At 36.7% G+C, this 21,737-nt stretch overlaps 1 protein-coding gene across 2 annotated transcripts in view; it reads left to right on the top strand.

Annotated features, from left to right (window-relative positions):
- LOC138707893 (inactive phospholipase C-like protein 2) overlaps positions 1-21,737 on the top strand; it is an 876,200-nt gene that overhangs the window by 136,674 nt on the left and 717,789 nt on the right. The window lies entirely within an intron of this gene.

Genomic DNA, 21,737 nt, shown 5'->3' with positions numbered 1-21,737 from the left:
ATTTGTATCTATAGATGAGACATCGGATGCTGTGGGACGATAAGTAGCTCACGTTGTTGTAGGAGTGATGTCCTCCAATGAACCAGGAAATAAATTTTTGTTGACATCGGAAATACTAGAAAAAGTAAACAGTGCAACTATTGTTAATCTTTTTGAGATGCACTTATGTATGACATCGTGTGTCGTTGAGCGAACTTTCTCGTAGTAAAAGTATATTTTTAGTGAAAACAGAAGGAATTTCACTTTTTGACACTTAAAAATGCACATTGTTGCATATTGTAACGGGCTACAGTTTGTATCAGAATAATGTACTTAACTCGATTGCAAATACTTGTGTGTAATTTGACTAACTCGTCGTTGTTGTATATGGTGTTGTAAGTATGTGTAAGTAATATTGTAAACATGTAACTATTCAACGCATATGCTACGCGCATACATATTATATGGCAGTGGTAACCTGTAGAAACGTTGCATTTTTGTTCCGCCTATCTATACCAGCAAACAGTCGCGTACTGTCGCTGGACTGCTCCTATCAACTAGTAAACACAGGTACTCTATACACCAGTACCAGTGAACCTCGTGGCGAACTGGGACAAAGTGTCGTCCCTGCTAATTATCTGCTAACTCGAATATAAAGATTTTCTGTCACTTTGCTTCCATGACCATCCACAGCTAAACTATTCTAATGGCGACAATTGTGTCATTCGCACACGGTTGTGCTTCCCAGTACTCCTGTGTTCAAAGATTGTCAGAAAAAAAATGATTGTAACAGTAAGTGCCTGTTTTGTGGTGAATTCGGTAAAGACAATGAATCTGGAATCGTGTCCTGTATTCAGGATGGTTTACTCAGATTGCAGTGCTGCTGAAACTCTTCAAAATTTCATTTGAGACTTTTGCTAATCCACATGAAAAAAACTTTAGTGTTAAGTTTCTCTAATTTGTGCATATTGTTGTAAAATGCTAATACCTATTAATACATATTCCAACTGCATTTGTATCTATGTACTGCTACCCAAACTGTGTGTGCTCTATTTCCCATTTGGTAGGGTAATGGCACGCATTACAACTGTTTCACATAATTATTATAAAAGAAAACAATGTTGTTTATAAATACATTTTGTAACTTGTAAATATTATTAGAACCTGATTGTTTCATTATCTCTGTAAGGTTTATGGTTACACTAATATTATCTTGGAATTTATAACAATAGGAAGTTAGGTGCATGCAATTACCCCTAAATGGGAAGTATTGTGCCACTGCAAAAGTAGGCCTATATTTGGAGGTTTTCACGAAAATAAATTTCTTCAACATTGCCGATGCGGAAAAAGTTGTTTTGGACATCCTGCTGCCCGTCTTTGAACAGCGATTTCTCCTAAACTCTTGCATGAACTTCGATCATATTCAGTATCTATGAGCTAAATTATACAGTAGGGATTGACATGAAATACGATATTTTCTAGTAAAATATTAATGAATGTCAATTTGAAATCAAGAATAGATTCACGACCACTCCACATCAAATCACACGATTTTCTTTCTTACAGTAGACCTATTAGCCTATTGACAATAAACTGCAAGGAAACGGGAACTTACAGTTCATTTCGAACAAATGAACTATTTATTCGTGTTGTAGTATATAGTAAAGTAGATATACAGTATTAAATAGTATTAAACTGTTATTAGCAGAGTTGTTAAATTATGAATTTGTTCACAATAGCCTACTAGTGAAATTATATGTTATATTTGTATTTGAAGTGGAATGCATCGAATCCGCCATGTCCAGACAAGATTGATGGCATATAAATAAATAAACAAACAAGCAAGCAAACAAATAAATAAACTATTTGTTGCGAGAAATTGTTACATTGTACACGGCAACATTTTTATAATCCGTCGCGATGTTAGTTCTTCGATTTTACCGTCTGTGACAAGAAGGCTATGGACGAAGGAGAGGTTCCCATTCTTTTGAGAATAAGAGGTCAATAATTGTAAACGCCCCCTTACGCATACCCAAATATGCCCTTCAATATGAAGAAAGAAATATGCTGAGGATCTCACAAAATCCTAATAACTTTCAAAATTTGTATGACTAAGTTACGACATCGGTAAGTTCTTAAATATAATTTGATTATAATTTACACACTTTATTTTGCGCAAAACTAAAGTACAGCTGTCAAAAGAAAAAGTGGCCGCTCTCTAGATACGAAGATCCCTTCGGGCATCTCCGCTACAATTCGGAGACAGGCGAAGTTACATGTTGTTGAACCACGATGCCTATTATGTACAGTTATAATTAAAGTAGTAGCTCAGTTGGTAGAGCAGCTGGCTACGGACTGGAAGGTCTGGGGTTCTATCTCGAGTGGTGACGGGATTTTTCTCGTTGCCAAACTTTCAGAACGGCCACGAGGTTCACTCAGCCTCCTATAAAATTGAGTACCGGATCTTTCCCGGGGGTAAAAGGCGGTCAGAGCGAGGTGCCGATCACACCATCTCATTCTAGTGCCGAGGTCATGGAAAGCATGGAGCTCTACCTCCATGCCCCCCAAGTACCTTCATGGCATGTGACGGGGATACCTTTACCTTTACCTTTTTTACGTGTTACAATTGTAGTGTAATGGTAGAGTTCCGGGCTGGTGTTCGTGAAGTCGTGCGTTCGAACACCACTCAGTGCTTTATATATATATTTTTTTTAAGAATGAGAAAAATTATAACTGCTGCTGTCTCTTTTATGACTACTCTAGTAGACCTAATTAACACCAGGTTCATGAGTGTATTACGATATGAATTTATCATTATTTATTATGACATTATGGCTGCAAATGGAAACAAAGAAAGATAAATTTTATACTCAAAAAATGTCTTTTGTGGCATAAGCAAAACAACCATCCTGGCGTATGACTAGAAAATTAAAAACAATTGAGGCGGTAGCCGGAAAAGGGGCCCATAGGTCTACAGGCTCTTTTTCGGGAGAATGTTTAATTCGATTCTTCGTGTTAAAATCTACTTGCTTACGTAGTTTCGTTTCAATATCTTGTAAATAGAGGACAGGGTAGCTAATTGAATGAACCCATGCACTCTTGCGTAGTTGTGGAATGTAGCAACATCAACACACTCAGCTTGAGGCAGCACTGCAAGCAGTAGAATTGTGTTGTGTGTAGCAGTTGTGATCTGTGTGCGATCTGAATTATTTCAAAATGGAAAGAAATGAACATAAACGAAACAAGAGGAGAGAGGACCGAAAAAGGAATAAACAACATGATATTACGTATGTAACTTCGAAAGGTGCTATTGTTGAAGGTAAGTTCTTACACCAATTACCTCTGCTGCCAGAAGGAATGTTTCTCCAAGTCACTGCTGATGAACAGGCTTGTTATCAAAAAAATCTACTAGTCGTAAATGTAACTTAAAATCCAAAAGTATGTCGTGAAAATACATGGACATATTTTCTGCGTCGAAGTGGTGTTCAGCAAGAGGTGTGTCGTCAAATGATTTTGGAAATCTTCAAAATTTCTGCGAAAAGACAGAGTAATACAAGCGAAAGTATTAAAAGGCGAAACACTTGAGGAAAAAAGGGGTTCTCATGAAAGCAGACCATATAAAATGAACAACAATATAATGGGATTTACTGCAGTCACACCTACAATCTATTCCACATGGCAAGAGCCACTATTGTCCACTAACCCAAACCTAAATATCAAGATTCTCTTTGGGTTATTCTGTGATTATTGCAAAGAAAAGACAGGTGAAAAACTGAATGTGAAGTACAAAACATATATCAAATATTTCTAACAGTTGGCTTGACAACATCATTGAAGAGAGCAAAGTTGGATTGGGAGAAAACATCAATGAAGATGATTCTCAAAGTGAGTGTGAGTCCATCCAGGATGTGCACTAAAGTGTAAACTGCATGTGTGTGTGAATCCATTCTAGATTAATATTAAATAACCTGTAATCTGTATTCTGTACCCAATAGATATTCTTGATTCTTACGTATTCGGTATAATTTATGACGTAACTATGAGATATATGTAAGAAATATAATTGTATTAAAATGATTATGAAATTGTAAACCTCCGTAATGTGCACCGTTCAATACTGATATTAAATGTTTGCTAAAATATAATCATATTGAAAGTATTTTGATAAAATAAACTTGTTCTCTGGAAAAAGGGCCCATAAAACGCTTCTATAAAATATATTATTTTATTAACACTATTAAAGTCGGAATGTATTATTTAACAAAAACTTTTAGACAAATTCTATTGTAACAGTATGAAAATTGTTATCTAGATAAAAGTGCATCCAAATCGCAATGACATACAAATAAATATTTCAATCACTGTTTTCTCGAAACATGACTTTTGCTTATGGGCCCTTTTTCCGGCTACCGCCTCAATTAAAACTTAAAGAAACCAAACCAAAAGCCATGATTCAAATTCAGTCTATCTTCCTCAAATCTCGATCACATTTTGCAGTCGAGTGGACATGTCCTGGATGACCTTTCACAAATCATCAGGACGATCAATTTTTCCGCATGTTATTATGTTTCTTTACTTGTGTCCCCGTGGCTCAGTTGGAAGAACGTCAGAATTCAGATATCAACGTTTCAGGCTCAAATCCTGGACGTTCCTTTTCATTTTATTGTATTACAGAATAGTATAATGTAATAATATAAGAAGAAAAAAATAACACTTATCATGCAACTGTACTTTTTCAAAAATCTAACATTAAATTTATGCTATTTATATCGCTAGAGAACATAACAGAATATAAATGATAACTTGAATATTGTTTACATCGCTAAAGAACATAACATAAATGGTGACTTGAATATTATTTATATCGATAAAGAACGATAGAAGAATACAAATGATAACTTGAATATTATTTATATCGCTGAAGAATGATAACAAAATAAAATGATGACTTAAACAAGGCTCGAACTTACAACCTTCGACTCATTTAGCGAGCACTCTACTGCTACTCTACGAGACGCAGATGTCCAATGACTCCGTAAATCCGAAACTCGTCTACAAGTGCGAGCATCGTGCAACATCACCATGATCCGAAGTGAATTTAGAAAAAATTCGCTGTTCACGAGTGCGGCCACTTTTTTGACAGATGTACATACATCTCCTTAAGATGTAAAATTTATAATTGAATTCAAATGTCTTAATTTTGGTACTGTGAGGAAAACAAAAGTACTGTATATATTCATACTTGGATGCATATTAAATTATTTTAATTATGTAGATATTTTGAAAATATTTCAATAAAATGAACTGTGGGAGGTAACATAATTCGCAACATGATGAAAAGACTGAATTCTTGGGAAATATGGAAAACGTATAATGAGAAAATTTGTCACGTTTATAACGTTCATTTTTCATTCGTCAGGGTAGCTCATTGTTAGTTCTCAGGTTAAATCAATTACAAGGAGCATTTACGGGTAAACAGTTCTCCTGTATTTTGACAACTGTGATGGGGAAAACAAGAGATACATGAGCCATTCATGTTACTTAAGTCTCATGGAATGAATGAGAGGAAATGAAACTAGATTTGTTATTAAGCAAGTAATCATCTTGAAATCTGATATTTATTTTCTTAAAATATCGCATTTTCTCGAATACCCCGCACACTCTTTTTCTTGCGAAATATAGGCCTACAAGTAAAAATACGGGTCCGCGGTTTATTCGAAATGAAGTTGGCGATATTGTCCGATTTTCCTCCCGCACAAATCCAAAGGCGGGCACGCATGCCATTATTTCTCCGTACGAGTATTTCAATTGTTAACATTGTTAAGGAGAGTCTGTACACCGAATTTTGACAAAAAAAATCATTTTTATCGTTTTTCTATAGCTTAATATGTATAAAATGATACTATGATTTTATTTCTTCTAATTGTCAGCTTAGCCCTATCTTCAGCAAAAATATTGTAATAACAAATTCTTAATGCAAAAAATGTTATCAATGAAAACATTTTTTTTTTCCAACCGCTCAGTGGAATTTTAAATTTATTTAGCTGGTTTTAGACATAAAGGTATGTTACATATGCCCTATTTTTTCTACATTTGTGTCTATTATAACTTCTGAGAAAAGCGCATCCAAAATTGAGGAATTTAACATTGTAAGATATGGAAGTACAGTCTTCCGATAAATGGCGTTTGGATAGCAATACATGTGTCAGAATCAAGTTCAAATGTGATAAGTGTATAGTTGTTGTCTTGTATTTCAATTCTGAAAATGCGTACCACTAAAGGTATACGATTGAATCCTTTGCAGTAGAGGAGGCAAAGGCCTGTTATGTACCATATCTATATCAGTGGGCATGGAAGACGAAGATAGGTTTTAGTCTGAGATGAACTTCCGTGTCGGTATAGTCGTATAATATTAACCATCATGAAACTAATTCTCTTGCTGACAGCTTGTTCTTTCCCTTCTCGCACAGCTCAAATATTAGGTCTCACCTCCTCATTTATAGGCGTACTTGCAGCGTATATATGTATATGTATAACACATTTGCGTAGGATCATGGAAATTGTGCTATAGCCCATAAATTTGATCTAAGTGAAAGTTGCATCAGACTGGAGGAAAAAGAAGGAATTATTATTAAATAACAATGCAAACAGAAGAGCTTTCCCTGATCAGAAAGCTAAATTTCCCAGTGTGGAGGCCAAGCTAATCGAATATATAATGGAGAAACGGCAGTTTGACTTCGTAGCTTCGACAGAAATGTTCCAACTGAAGGCCCTGGGAAGAAAATAGTATGTATGGAGAAGTAAGTGTGAAGATGAATGCTCGGATGATGACTAGAGCCCGTAAGTTCAGGCATTTATTTTGGTTAAAATAGACAGGCAAATAGGCGCTTGAAACTCAGGAAAAATGCAGTAAAATAATGAAAATAGACATTTAAAAATTACGAAAACAGAGTGTAAAACAATCAAAATATTAGTTAAATGTATGGTTTTAATAAACACGCGTACCGCATTTCAGTACTTACTCTTTTTTTTTTTTTTTTTTTTTTGTTACATGCCACAACAAGATAACTTTTCAAGTTCTCAATTGATATAGTCAGTCGTGTGTCAGAGAGAATGTTTTCATCATTGAAAATGATCCTTCTACTTCCACCGAAGTGATTTAAGCATACTTAAAACATGCTATTGTGTGGACGATGGACTAATATCGGTGACAATAGCGCTGACTAATGTGCATTTCTGCTTATTGCTTTCAATACGATCCGACGTGTCAGAGAATTTTTCTCTCTCCGCTACGTTTTCTTGGAATCTGTAGAAACTGAACCTCTCAGACTAGAGGAACCAACTGCCTTGGGGTGTGAGGTGCAACAGCAGTAACTGATCTCACCAACCCCCTCAGCTGACTGATCAGCTTAGGGCTGCTTTTTAGATATGCTGACACAAATACTGCAAATATATTTCTGTGGGGTGAGATTCTCAATAAGGATTCCCATTATGTAACAATATCGTTTAATTTTTGTAACAGGTGCTCCATTTATAAAATAAGAAATAGTTCTAATTTATATTTTTAATATATTCAGAATTCGTACAATATTTCATTGTATTGGTTTATTTAATATATTATACATCAAAGCAGAAAATCTCCATCAAAAGCAAAAAAAAAAAGGCAAATTAAGGCATTATTAAACCTTAACATAGGCGACGGAAGATAAAAAATAAATAAAAAAAAATAAAAACTGGCACTATCATTCCGAAATGTGTGCAAACACGTTTTTCTCTATTAAACTCTTTCGTACAGCTACTCAAATAAAAAAGTCATTTTCCCTCACTTCCGGGCTCCAGTGATGATGAAAACAGCGTAGAATGATGAAGTTAATAGTGATAGCCGGTATTTATTATAATAAACCATGCAGGATCAAACACAATAAAAGTAGTTAATTTACTAACGCGTGCTATTAATGTTGGAGGATATCGTGTAAACCGCTGATTAAGCAAGATAACTGACATGTGTACAGTGCGTGCGCAAAGAATGGGGTTGAAATGCGTCCTTTTCCAGGGTAAAATAAAATGTATTGTTAACTGAAAATGTTTAATTGTTTTTTAAATTGTTGTGAATACATTTCTTTAAAGTCTTAATAATAATAATAATAATAATAATAATAATAATAATAATAATAATAATAATATAATAATATAAGAATAATATAATAATAAAATAATAATATAATAATATAAGAATAATAATATTATGATAATATTATTATTATTATTATCATTATTATTATTATTATTATTAATTTTTCAAGAGTGTGGTACGCGGTTTATTCGATGGCGTAAGGTATTCGAGAAAATACGGTATTTGAACTTAAAAGAAAAAATGAAAACAGGATAAATTCAGAATGTACAAGTAATTTTTGGATGAGCTTTTTTCGTCACAAAGCGCTCAGTGCATACACCTCTTCTGAATGACAAGGTAAATTTTCTTTTGAAAGTGAACAAATACAGAAAGCCAAGAACAGAATACTGAATATATTATAACTTCCAAACAGCAAATAAACCGAAAAAGTACGCTAAATAGTGTTTCCTCAAGAAAACTTTTAAAATCAATAATCGTACACTGCTGTTAGGATATATATTTTAGCAAGGGAATTTGTCAGCCAAGGACGCAAAATTTTCAGAATTCAGTAAATGAAATAAAATTTGGTCCACTTTCTATAATATTCACAATTGTGTGAACAAAGCACAATCACAAAATATCAGCGTCTCTTTTACTGGGTATTCGAAGTACAGCTTGTAAAAAAATATATATTACATAACGGAAAAAAAGATCTGCACAAGATCATCTTCGGCATTATTTCTGTAAAGAAACTTAAGAAGAGATTCTGAATGTGAAACATAAAAGAGGTACGTCTGTGGATTATTTTAATATCAATTTCGATATTCCTTGGGGTGTAAGATAATCGCCAGATTACTCATTCTTTCGCCTTTGAGGCAACAGAAATAAGTATAGATGAGGAGGCAAGACCTGGTATGTGAGCTGTGCGAGAGAGGAAGGAATAGGCTATCAGAAGGAGAATATGTTTCATGATAGTTAATATTATACGAATCAACCGACACGAAAGTTCATCTCAGACTAAAACCTATTTTTCTCCTCTACACCCATTCGTGATAGAGCCACGGCATATGATACGATCACAGCACAGGTCTTGCCTCCTGTACTGTACCACGGTTATTGTTTTGGGAGTAAAGGCTGCTGATACGTAGAACTGACATCACTACTGTCGTTAATGTCGGTTGCATTTACTGGTGGGAGGCTTCACCTTCCGCTACCTTGTGGGTTTTCATGACTTGTAATGGGGATGACTAACTACCATATTTCCTTTCCCTTATAAGGCACCAAAGCGACAGAAAAGCTGCTTTCCGAAAGTACTACGGTACAAGTACGAGTAAAATCGTAAGGAGAAATTAATTCATGTGTAGAGAATGTGATATAAGGTGTGTTCCTTACATTTTAAGTACACATGGACACTGCCCATACTAGTGTCGTGCATTTCAAGCTCTATGTTCGGTTCAAGTTTGTCGAGCGTGACAAGAACCGAAGTCTGCTTCGAAGAAGCGGATTTGTCCAGCTCGCTCGAACTTGGCCCTCTCTCCTCTCCTACCCTCCCCACACAATCCCTTCACGCTTTTTGCTGAGTAAGGATTTTATAACAAATCTTGTAAAGTTTTATTTAGATGTAAGGATAGGCAATTTTTACTGCAAAAATATGATTAAAAATCCACATAAAGAAATAATGTACATATAGGTAAATCATGTTGTTTAAAAATACATGACAGTCCTTACTATACCAATTATAGAGAGAAAGTAGCTATAATTACATTCTTCACATGATATTCAAATAAATTACAGTTGCTCGCTAACAATAGACGTGTGACTATAGGGATGATGGAAGTATTAGCGTTGTGCATTTCAGACGCTATGTTCGTTTTAAGTTTGTCGAGTATGGTGAAGTTCGATATTCCACGATGTTCGCTCTGCAGAAAGAGGCCTGTCGTGTTTGTTCCACCTTGTTTTAAAAATATTCGCTGTCCTCCACTCCCTCCCATTCATGTTTTAACCGCATAAGGATTTTAGCACAGATCTTGTGATTAGTTTTTCAATTATGAAGTCTTGTTTGCCGCTCTCATGTTCGAACATTGCAGGACACTATTTTAAACCGCTTAAGGACTTGAGCACATATCTTGCGATAAGTGTTCTTATGGAATAAGCCAAAAAGGCGAAGTATTTTTTCTTGGTTTCCTCTCTCATGGTTGAACTTTGTAGTCGGTACTATGAACATATACGTGTGTGTGTGTGTGCGCGTGCGTGCGCGCGCGCACTAAGGAGAAACACACCGAACATATGTAAGGAAGGAAAAATACTGCACAAACGCAAAGGGAGTTTTGGTTCTACAGAGACTCAGCAAACATGAGCCGAACACAAAGCCTCATACGGACTCGATTATTTTAGTTCATTTACTTCACTTCCACGTATTGTTGGAAGCCTAAGGAGTAAGGAAAACTTTGTAGTATCTTGATATTCCCTCTCATGTTCGAATATTGCACGGCACTAACCCAGGCCACAGACGTAGCTCAAGTGATAACGCGTTTTCCTATTGAGTCTGAAGTTGTAGGTTCGAATCATGATAGGGTTGTTTACCTGTTAGGATTTATTCCGGGTTTTCCCCGAACTGTTAGGCAAATATCAAATAATACCATTATGAATCCTAGGACTTATTTTTTCAAGTACCATCGCGCTATTACTAATTCCATGAACACCAAATAAACTTGTATTTAACACAACAAAAAAGCTCTATTTTAATTTAAATTGTGTGAAAGACATTGGCGAACAAGGTAAAAAGTTGTTACTTAACACAAGGATGCTACCGACGTAGCTTAGGGGTTAGTGAGTTCGACTCGTAGCGCGAGGCTGCGCTTGGGTTTATCACCTGGTTGATATTATTTTCGTCTCCAGGTTTTCGTAAACTATAAGCCAAATGTCAGGTATTCTGATGGTGAAATACTTGAACTAATCTCTCCAGAAACTCTCTCGCTATCACCAATTCAACGGTGTTTCTATAACAGAAGAGTAGATATATTGTTTTTAAATAAGGAGTAGAGAACATATCAAGGAACTGAGTAATGCAGAACTACAGTAGGTCTATGAAGAGAATTTTTGTCGGACCACAGATTAATGATTCTGAAAGTAATATATTACGGACACTTTACCAGAAACTCAACGGGAAGTAATTTACAGCTTAGCTATCTTTCGTAAGTGATGTATGTATAAAGGAATCATCGATTTCTTAAAGAGTCCACACCTGTGGAATAACGGTCAGCGCGTCTGGCTGCGAAACCAGGTGGCCCGGGTTCGAATCCCGGACGGGGCAAGTTACCTGGTTGAGGTTTTTTCCGGGGTTTTCCCTCAACCCAATACGAGCAAATGCTGGGTAACTTTCGTTGCTGGACCCCGGACTCATTTCACCGGCATTATCACCTTCATTTCATTCAGACGCTAAATAGCCTAGATGTTGATTCAGCGTCGTAAAATAACCCAATAAAATTAAATAAAAATTTCTTGAAGAGTAAGTTTGAACAAACAAGAAACGTAGACTACAGAATGAATAATACTACATTGTGGCATTTTCAATTGATATTATTTTCCTTAAAACGTATGTTCAGTATGAGAACAAGAACGATTTAGGAATCACCGCGACTTATAAAAAATGAATAAATTCAACAAAGGACACTGAAAAATATACCTCTGATTACTTAAACCTGTGCAAACTACATCCATGGAAATAAGTGAAGTACAATTCGAGGTATGACATTTTCATGTTTCCCATTCACGTTCTCATATATCTGCAACATTTACAACATAGAAGTGCCTATAAATTTGAAAACAATGAACCAAAACATAAATAATTTGAATATTATTCCTTAAATATATATGTTTTTAATTAAAATCAAATCTAATAGATGAGGACATGCTAGAGAGAAAGCGAAAATTTGCTGACAGGCTCATCGGCGGAAGGTGAATTAACAATGAAATGGAAATTTTGCAACGAAAAAAAAATTGAAATCTATTCACAGTCCTCTTAAATAAAATTGTTCACATATTATATATACACAGGATGAACCATAAGTAAAGTCATTATTTTGAAGGGGTTATTTTTTTATAGATATTTCAAACAAAAACATATAATACAATTTTGCTCGTTTTTATTCCATTTTCGAAATAAAAATTGTTTTGTATGAAAAATTTCATAGCGTGCTTTGGGAAAGCCATTTATTGAATTCCTAATATGCTCAGTCAATTTAATAGAGCAGTGTATTATGATAATAAATGATTGAAATAATTTTAGCTTTGTCCTTTGAATGCGCAGAAGTTTGATTCGAACAAATATCACTTTTCGCTCTGCAAAATTGTATTAAACTTTTTGTTTGAAATATCTCATAGACATGACATGAAATTAGTAACTACTCACGATTCATATATCTGTGTGTGCTTGCGTGCGTGTATGTATGTATGTATGTATGTATGTATGTATGTATGTATGTACTGTGTGTATGTACTTACTGTATGTATGTATGTACTGTGTGTATGTACTGTATGTATGCATGTACTGTATGTATGTATGTATGTACAGTAGTGACAAAAAAACCGGACCGACCCTTGTAGCTGATTTCAGAGCCTTGTTCACTCCAGAGCACGATAGACTGGTAACTAAGACTTTCGTGGTTCGAATCCTGCCTGGGAAGACAACTTTTTTGTTTCTTATTCAAATTTATTTCGAATACTTTTCGATTACACTGATATTTTACTACTTAATTAACTTATTATTCCCAGAACATGATTTTACCGGCAATCGAAAAGTATTGGGAATAAATTTGAATAAGGAACAAAAAAAAGTTTCCTTCCCAGGCAGAATTCGAACCACGAAAGTCTTAGTTACCAGTCTATCGTGCTCTGGAGTGAACAAGGCTCTGAAATCATCTACAAGGGTCGGTCCGGCCACTACTGTACATAACGTGTGCATGCATGAACGTATGCTTTCAGTTGGTTGTGAATATAGGAATGGTTTTAAGTATGGCAGCAGTTGAAGGTGAATTAAAAATATACTCCCTATCTAAATTGCCCCCTGAAGGCCTGTCACGCAAGGAGTCCGGGTTCGAGTTGCGGTGTCAGGCCTGAATACTTTAACACTTGTGACGGGCAAGGTCGTAGTTGGAATTTTTCTCAGCGTTCTCTCGTTTCCCCATATTAGGCATCTACATTATTTCGTCAACATTTCGTTATGATTCCATAGCATTCCCCGATCGCCGGCTGGCGACGCATAGTGGGAGCTGGCATAGGGACGATGAGGGTTACTGATCGAAACCAAGGCACGTAGTGAACCTTGGTGAAGTCAGTCGATGTGGGTTTGGGAATGCACCTAGTTTGAGAGTTAGCGCAATAGATCGTAACATGTCGCATTGCTGTGTCATAGTGTCCCCTCCCGAAAATTCCATCCCATTTCATTAATATCTTAATATCTACCTCAATTAAATGTGTATTATACGAATGGAAGAGCAGAATTTGAAACGAAATTTTCAAACTACGTTTAAAATTTTGTATTGTTATTCGTCTGGACAAATTAACAAAAATATACATACGTTAGTGACATTATTTAACGATTAGGTGTATACGAACAAATGTAGATGCCATTTTTTCAATATGGAGTTTCGTCCAAGACTGGGTTCATGAGCATTGACAGACATTAAAAAGAATATTCTACTTCCTGATAGCGTGGGACATGCAAACAGGTCTGTCCAGTGCCTCAATTGGAATTGATGGCTTAATAAGATGGCAACTACGTCCTGCTCTCTTTGTGGGACTGCAGCCGAATATATTCCACATCCCCTTACTCGCATCTTCCCACAACCTATATTTGACTATTTTTTCTCCGAATTCATTGCAGACTAAAATTCACCCAGTTCACATCACAATAACAGAATTAAGAGTTGATAATAACTTCGTTGAGAATATGTCACTAATAGAGGCTTCAAATTATCTATTACACCTACAACATGCAAAGTCTTAGAATCTACGCCTACGTTTTCATAAAACGCTATAGAACAAACTTTATTGCATCACTAGTTTCAAATATAGTTTATATGTGTAACAAGAAAGTATTAAGTAACCCTCTTTTTTTCACCTTTTGTAAGACCTATTTTTTTTCGAGCTTGATCTACAACATATAAAGCGATTGGCAATAAAAATTGTACGAATCTTTCCGCTACGACTTCTAACTCTTTTCGACAAATTCATATGAGAAAAACCGTTAGCTTCAAGTCGATATACCATAAAAAATATTGCACCAAATGGAGCAACGCATTTTGTACCTTCAGTGTAGCTGGTGTTCTAGTGGCTAGAGGACTGGACTTATAATCCTGCAGAACCGTGTTCGATCCCAGGAGTTCCCCCTTGTGTTGTCCGTGGTCCAGATAACGAAGGGGTTTTCTCCGGAAGTTCCAGTTATTCTATGGTATGAAAATTTTGAATAATTTGAAGGGAAAAATTGTTCCGGGGCCGGGTATCGATCCCGGGACTCTTCGCTTAGCGCACCGACTGAGCTACCCAGGAACTATACACGACACAGTCACAATATTTCCTTTTATATTCACACAACTCAAATTGGTTGACAAGACGCCAGAACCCAACTTTGAGTGCACACAAATTTTGTGTGCATAGTATCCTATAGTATCTCAACAAATCTCCATCATCTCATCACATCGCAAGTGTAGCGTAGACCAGCCTCCTATGGTGCACTCTGGGCAACGATCCTGTCGGTAATTTTGTCTGTCTAATAATGTAGGATGTTACATCCTTTCATTTGTATTGAAATAATTGATCAGTTTACTCACATACCGATACCACGTTTCGCTTGTATTGATATCAAATTTTTAATGTATTACTTAACGACGCATTATCAATGTGCGGTCACTTAACGTCGATATATTAAATTTATGACACGGTTATAAAATAGGAATGTTTTATTATTTGTAGGCTATACGGTGCTCATTAAGTTATTTTTCCCGCCTGCATCCACCATTCTTTTCTTTTTTTTAATAACCAGAACAACTTAAATTGATAAAAATTTCGACAGAGATTATATACTTTCTTGTTATTCGTACTACTACCCTCAAACCTCAAATTAATTATAATTGATTGAATTAAATTAGCTCACAAATTAAGTTACTACTTTACCGTATAGGTTTATCTAAATTTAAATAAATATGTAGTCTACTAGTCGTTAACTGAAGAATATTGCTTGAGAACCTTTTAAGTGTAATGTAATTTAAATATGTATTGTATTGATTAAGGCTGGTTGAGTGGAAGAGAAGGCCTTATGGCCTTAACTCTGCCAGCGAAAATAAAACATTATTATTATTATTATTATTATTATTATTATTATTATTATTATTATTATTATTATTACCCTCTCATTTTCTTTGTTTCCTCATGTTCGGTTATTCAACAGAGTTTGTTCCGTCAGTCTCTCCCCTCTCATTATACCTTGACCAAAACTACTTCCGACTTGACAGCTTATAGAGAAGGGGGAGCAGTGTTGTCATGTTGCCCATCTTTCGTGTAAGCGAGCGCGCTGCCGATAGAGTGCAGTAATGAACGGCTGACATGAACACATACATTTCTAACCAATTCGTTGAACACTAGGCATTAAAATTTGTGTACATTATTATTTTTATTAGCCTATAATAATAGACCAATAATAATAATAATAATAATAATAATAATAATAATAATAATAATAATAATAATATAATAATAATATTTATTATTATTATTATTATTATTATTATTATTATTATTATTATTAGTAGTAGTAGTAGTAGTAGTAGTAGTAGTAGTAGTAGTAGTACCAGTTTTATTCAATGTAAATACTGTTAGAAAAGCGTCGAAAGGACTGTAAACTGTAAAAACAGTTTTAATTTAATACGAAGCCTCTACTTTTATGAGTGTCGGTATTCTTCAATGTAATATTGTTAGAAAGGCGTTGAAAAAATTGTAAACTGTAAAAATATTTATATTTAAAAATCTGCACGGCCTTTTTCTTTTCAAATATTGGTAACAGTGCTCTTATTAATTTTAACAAAAGCAAGAGTTCTCATTACGACTTGCGCCAAAGGTAAAAGAGGCCCGCCATTATCTTTTCTCCTCTCAAAATACTCTCTTATATTACACACCATCTCTCGCGCTTGACTCTTTAACGGGACACCTTGTCCAATATTCTTTGTTCTCCGCCTGCCTTTCCTTCCTTCCGACATTGCGTAAGTCATCTGTTTAAAAACTCTAGCAGAAACTAGAAAACACACACTAGTCACATACTCCACCAATGACAACGAAGATAATAGTGTGATATAATTTAAAGACAATAATTATCGATATACTAAAACAATAATACAACTTAATAATATTTTTAATTCACACAAAGCACGCGTTTACCAGCCAACTCAGTCATTCCGGGCATTGTATTCACCACTAGGCCCTGGTATTCACGTGCAACTTGTAAACCTAGACAAGGCAACACCGTCCCGTTACCATGGTTACGAGTCTCTTGTGATTGGTTGATTTGAATGGTTGCCATGGTAACATCCTAAAGGCGTCATTTGTCAAGTCGGAAGTTGTTTTGGACAGACCATAGTCAAAGGCAGAAACTATCGAGTGACGGTAAACGAAACAAATAGGCCTCTCTGTATGGGATGGGATGGGATGTGATGGGTATTTACTTTATGACAACCACTACCACATTAACCTCTAAGCAGTAGCGCCTAACTTCGTAACATTAAAAGTCGTGCAGGGTGTTGCTGACATCTCAAATATAATGGGTTCTTTTTTATTTATACAACCATATGATATACTTTAATACCTATCACAATGTTATAATTAATGTTAATATTTGAATATTGGTTCACATGTAATATTCAAACGCCTACTCATTCCTAATCATAATTTACTTTTTATCTTCCTTTCCAGACTACTTTCTTGATTTTTCTGTGCGCATGGTCACTACTTAAGATCCACTGCTACTATTTGTTACACTACTATAGTCAGTTTAGTCGCTGTCACTATTTACAGTAGATCATTGGTGTAACACTTCGTCACCCCACACCACTTAAACCGTTATTATCCCGAGTATGCGAATTCCGATTTCAAACATGTTTACGGTTATTGTTGCCTTACCAATTCTAAGAAAGGTACTGAAAATTTAGAAGTACAAGCTTACTCAATATATAGGTAACAGCTCCGTATATGTGACTGGGTGTTCACAACATTGAAGAGTTAAAATTCCAAACATGGCACCACGTGGGCCGCGTCTGTGGTTTAAGTGCTTGCGCGTTGTCTTTCATTCAGACGGCATAGGTTTGATCTCTGGCTAGGTCATAATGGAATTTATAGTAGACAAAGCTGACGTTACAGTGAATTTCTCTGGACACTTCTGTTTCCTGCCATCATCCTACTAACACACTCGACCTTCCCCTCGTTTCGTACATTATCTGCAAAAATTAAAAATAGGCCGGCGTGAAGTCTTAGAGCGTGTTTCCGATATTGATATTAGGGCTTGGAGCCTGGGCCCCTGGGGCTTTTCAGGCTACACGTGTGCGGTTGGGACCTGGTTCTATAAGGAGCTGAAAAAGGATGGCCCACCTGTCAGCGTCGACTGATCACAAAGGGCTTGGGCTCCGGATTCATGGCGCTTATCAGACTACTCACGTGTGGATGAGCTGGCTCTATCAGAGCCTGGGGAAGATTGGCCCACCTGTCAGCGTTGGTTGATCAGAATACACAGGAACTCAAAGATTAGGAAACGAATGCACGGTTTTCCAAGCAGAACTCATCGGAATCAAAATGGCAATTGATTGGATAATATCCCAACGTAAGGATAAAACATCGTATGGCACTTCATGCAGTAGCTAACAAAAGAACGACACAGCCGATTGCAGTGTACATCAGAAAGAAAATGATTGAACTTAAGAAAACTACGGAAATTTCACTGATCTGAATCAAAGGCCACTCTGGAATTAAGGGCAAAGAAAGAGCCGACTATCTGGCCAAAATTGCAGCCAGATATAGCAACATCATAGAATATAACTCCATCCCACTACCCCTTTCCAAACAACTAACCCAAAACTACTATATAAACATCTGGAATGCTACATACACACACAGAGATAGCACTACATACCAAACAGTATATTCCGTCCATCACACAGACTCTCAATATCCCTAAGGCCAAACTATATCCTCACCCAATTCCTGACAAACCACGGATGCTTCAAATCATATCTTCACAGAATTAAGAAATCACCATCTCCACTATGCAGCTGTCCCGAGAAAACACCTCAGACAGCAATACATTTACTGACGGAATGCACACACTTTTCAACAGACCGGCCTTCAATACTGTCGAAGCAAAATCTGCACCAGATGATGAGGACACACATAAACACAGTAAGAGTGACAATTTTCATCAACAAAATCTACCGTTCTCTTCAAGAACAGCATACGAAATATAAGTGTATAATATTGTAATAGTGTAAATGTACTGTGTATAACAGTGTAAATATCCTGTGATATGCCCATGGCAAAACGCAGGTTGTATACTCAATACAAACAAATTAAAAAAAAGGGCTTGAGGGCTCCGGGCCCTTGGGGCTTGTCAGGCTACTCGTCCGAGTAATGAGACCTGACTCTATCAGGGGCTGAGACAGAATGGCCCACCTGTCGGAAATGGACAGGACTTGGACAATCATTGCAATATAGGCCTATAGGGCGCACAGTGCGCCAAAGCGAGCCTAATTTTACGGATTTGCCCCGGGGCCAGATCTCGTAAAGTCAGACATGTATCAACTCAGAGGAACCCGATAACAATCATAGCAAATGACAACTTGAGACGAAGTGGCCGTATGATTGTGTTGTGCTAAGGATGGAATGTACCGCGGTGGCATTTGAATTCTACACCGAATCGGAAGACACATGAGAAAGGACCAATATAAACATATTCTGGAGCATGTTTTTGTCCTTTCTGCTCTGGAGATGCATGCTGTTGAGGATTTAAATTCCTAAAGGATAACTCTTCAATTCACCGATCCAACGTGATTCAAGATTGGTTTGCTGGACTGAACATTACTGACATGAACTCTATCGAAAATGAGTGAGAGGTGTTGAAAAAAGGTTGGAGAAATAATAGCGAAAATCATGCATCTGTGACTGAAATAAGTTTTGGGGTAGCATTCTTGACGCCTGAGAAAGACTTACCCTTGAAATTAAATGTTCAAACTGCATGAAACCTACGAAAACTATCATTCAAACAGAAGACTTGAGAGTTAATAATATTGTTATTATTTTTAGTTTACTTTTGTCAATTTTATTCATATTATTTGATTCTTATAGCACGGACAAACAAACTTGCGTATCATATCATATCATATCATATCATATCATATCATATCATATCATATCATATCATATCATATCATATCATATCATATCATATCATATCATATCGCTAAGATTAGTTCATGATTACTGATACACTGATGTGAAATTTTGTCATCTTTGGTCAAAAATACTGATTTTTTGTTTTTTTCTTTAAAAAATTGTTCATGGTGTAGAGATGTCCTCTGCCAATTTTCATGGCCATACGATCGGTCTATCAGCTGTTTAGGGTCACATTTCGAAAAGGTTGCGCGCTCTGACTGATAATGTAAATCCCCCGTCCATGCCCTCAACTCTGAATTCTGCGACGATTGTGGAAATTACCCTGTATTTCATGTATTATTTATTACAGTACTGTTTGTGAAAAGACAATACCCAGAAAGAATGGCCCGAACGACTCCAATCTCGGGAGATGTGTAGAAAATTGTACCATCAATAATTGATTACATTTCCAGAGAAATGGCGTACACGTAGGCCCAACAGTGACGTCTCTTGTTTCACCAGCAAGGTCAATGTTGTGCCTCGCTCATTCAGTGCAGAGCTTCCAAAGGAAGTGGAAACGTGAATCTAGTGTAGGTATGCCTCGTCGACGAGGAAGGTCGCAATATCAGCACGTGAATGAGTTCGGGGGGAATGATTGTTCTCCAGTAAGCAGGTTTGTCATACCGTGATATTTCGGCTCGTACAGGGCATGCTGTTATGACAGTGATGCGTGTGTGGAACCAGTGGATAGAAGAGGGTCGTACACAGAGACGAGCGGGCACTGGACCACGTAATGTGACCACAGCACGGGATGACCACCATCTAATCCGTTTGGCCGTGACGGACCGTACAGCTTCATCCACAATGTTGAGTCGACGTTGGAGTACTGCATCGGGTGTTGATCTATCTGCCGTCGTTCGTCGCCGTCTTTTGAGGGATGGACTAGTGGCTCACATGCCGTTGCGTCGGCTTCCATTGTCCAGAAACCACCAACGTCTCAGACGATAATGGGCACGTGAACACCTTCACTGGCGTGCTGAGTAGCAAAATGTAGTGTTTTCGGACAAGTCATGCGAGTCCTACTTATCCTACAATGATGGTTGCATACATGTTAGACCCTACAGTGGTGAACACAATCTGAGAGCCTGCATTGTTGAGCAGCATAGTGGAGAAACGCTAGTGTGATAGTTTGGGGCGCCATTGGATACAATATGCGATCTCGCCTTCTACGTATTCAGGGAAATCTGAACAGCAATCGCTACGTTAGGGAGGTTTTAGAGCCCGAAGTACTGCCCCTCCTTCAGGCAACTCCACATGTCATATTTCAGCAGGACAATGACCGGCAACATGTGGTGAGGATTGTGCAAGCCTTCTTTGAAGAACGACGGGTATCCTCTTTCCTGGCCTGCACGTTCGCCAGACATGTCGCTCATCGAACATGTCTGCGAAATGACAATTTGTTCGTCATGGTCTTCCAGCACCGACCCTTGACTCTTTGTGGATTCGCATACAAACTGCGTGAAGGTAGATTCTCCAGGAACATATCCATCTCTCTTTGATTCCATGCCACGACGCTTAGAAGCTCTGATTGCAGCGCATGGAAGCTTCACACCATACTGAAATCTCACAGTCACAGATCAGGTACAATTTTGTAATTCTAATCATTTGTATATTGTTATGTACCTAATCTGAGGTATCAATTTCATTTCAGTCACATCTATCTTTCTTGGTGTTGCAATTTCCACAAACATTTGTGTACATTAGATTTCCAATTCAGACAGTGTAGCTTCTCGACTTCTCGAAATATTTCTTCATAGGATCCAACAGATATCACTGCAAAGGATGCTTTCCTTTGAAAAATATTCAATTACCAAGGAGACCACAACTCTTGTCTAAAGAAAAATTCCATTTGTTGCTAGTAGCCATAACAACGTGTTTCCCATGCTTGGTTTTTTTTTGTTATACAAGAAATATTTGCAAGTCTCTAATAGTTTTATTGTTAGTGTTATAATAAGTGTCTGCAGTCTATAGTGATTTGTTTTCATAAGTTTACATGTTTTTTAGTCGCCATCTTTATTTACTAGTGCAGGTTAGGTTTGCACTGCATGGTATTGTATATAAGAGTAAGTTCTGCGTAAAATAAGCAAGGCCTATATATCTCAAATGCCTAGAAAATAAAAAAAGATAGAGTTCTTGTTTATTATTATCGTCCCAAACTTTGAAGTCAATTTTCTCCACT

The sequence above is a fragment of the Periplaneta americana genome, chromosome 10, assembly GCF_040183065.1.
Source record: "Periplaneta americana isolate PAMFEO1 chromosome 10, P.americana_PAMFEO1_priV1, whole genome shotgun sequence".
Classification (NCBI taxonomy): domain Eukaryota; kingdom Metazoa; phylum Arthropoda; class Insecta; order Blattodea; family Blattidae; genus Periplaneta; species Periplaneta americana.
Note: the sequence above shows the minus strand (reverse complement) of the source record. Positions and strands in the feature narration are given on the sequence as shown.